Below are 1,616 nucleotides of genomic sequence, written 5' to 3' on the forward strand. Positions count from 1 at the left end.
AGATTCTGCCAAAGTCATAGTGAAAGAGGAGGTAGTGGAGATACTGGATGGGGTAAAAATTGATAAACAGGAGGTACTAGAAAGGCTGGCTGTACTTAAAGTAGATAAATCACCAGGAGCAGATGGGATGCATCCTAGGATGCTGAGGGAAGTTAAGGTGGAAATTGCGGAGGTACTGTCCATAATCTTCCAATCTTCCCTAGATACAGGGATGGTGCCACAGGACTGGAGAATCGCAAATATTATACCCTTATTAAAAAAGGGTGTAAGGGTAAACCCAGCAACTACAGGCCAATCATTTTAACCTCAGTAGCAGGGAAGCTTTTAGGAACGATAATCCGGGACAAAATTAACAGTCATTTGGACAAGTGTGGAATAATTAAGGAAAGCCAGCACAGATTTGTTAAAGGCAAATCATGTTCAACTAACTTGATTGAGTTTTTTGATGAGATATCAGAGAGGGTTGATGAGGGTAATGCGATGTGGTGTACATGGACTTCCAAAAGGCGTTTGATAAGGTGCCACATAATAGGCTAGCCAGCAAAGTTGAAGCCCATGGAATAAAAGGGACAGTGGCAGTATGGATACGAAATTGGCTAAGTGACAGTAAACAGAGAGTAGTGGTGAAGGTAGTGGACTGGAGGAAGGTACACAGTGGTGTTCCCCAGGGGTCGGTACTAGGACCACTGCTTTTCTTGATGTATATTAATGATTTGGACTTGGGTGTGTCTTGTTTTGCACACTTTGTATAAAAATAATAAATTGGTGGACAACAGAGTATTACAGTTTAACTCTTTTATTAAGCATTAGGTCTGTGATCTTACTCATAGCAGCACCAGTGGGAAAAGCATGGCATTAGGACCCCTAGCCTGGGTCTTCAAAACAATAGTAGTCCTTACAGATGCAATCAGGCCAATGACAACTCAGCATGTGATCACGTGAATATAATAGGTATTCCTTACAGATGCCTGCGGGCCAATGATAATTCAATATGCAAATGTTACAGGGTGTACAGGGCACAATTTCAAAATCTGCAGATGACACAAAACTTGGAAGTATAGTGAACAGTGAGGAGGATAGTGATAGACTTCAGGCTGGTAGAATAGGCGGACATGTGGCAGATGAAGTTTAACGCAGAAAAGTGCAAAGTGATACATTTTGGTAGGAAGAACGAGGAGAGGCAATATAAACTAAAGGGTACAATTCTAAAGTGGGTGCATGAACAGAGAGACCTGGGGGTATATGTGCACAAATCGTTGAAGGTGGCAGGGCAGGTTGAGAAAGTGGTTAAAAAAGCATACAGGATCCTGGGCTTCATAAATAGAGGCATAGAGTACAAATGCAAGGAAGTTATGATGAACCTTTATTAAACACTGGTTCAGCCTCAACTGGAGTATTGTGTCCAATTCTGGGCACTGCATTTTAGGAAGGATGTGAAGGCCTGAGAGAGGGTGCAGAAAAGATTTACGAGAATGGTTCCAGGGGTGAGGGACTTCAGTTATGTGGATAGACTGGAGAAGCTGGGGTTGTTCTCCTTAGAGCAGAGAAGGTTGAGAGATTTGATAGAGGTATTCAAAATCATGAGGGGCCTAGGCAGAGTAGATAGAGAGAAACTG

The sequence above is a fragment of the Somniosus microcephalus genome, chromosome 11 (assembly GCF_052327205.1).
Source record: "Somniosus microcephalus isolate GS21.2 chromosome 11, FLI_Smic_1.0, whole genome shotgun sequence".
In the NCBI taxonomy this organism is placed as follows: domain Eukaryota; kingdom Metazoa; phylum Chordata; class Chondrichthyes; order Squaliformes; family Somniosidae; genus Somniosus; species Somniosus microcephalus.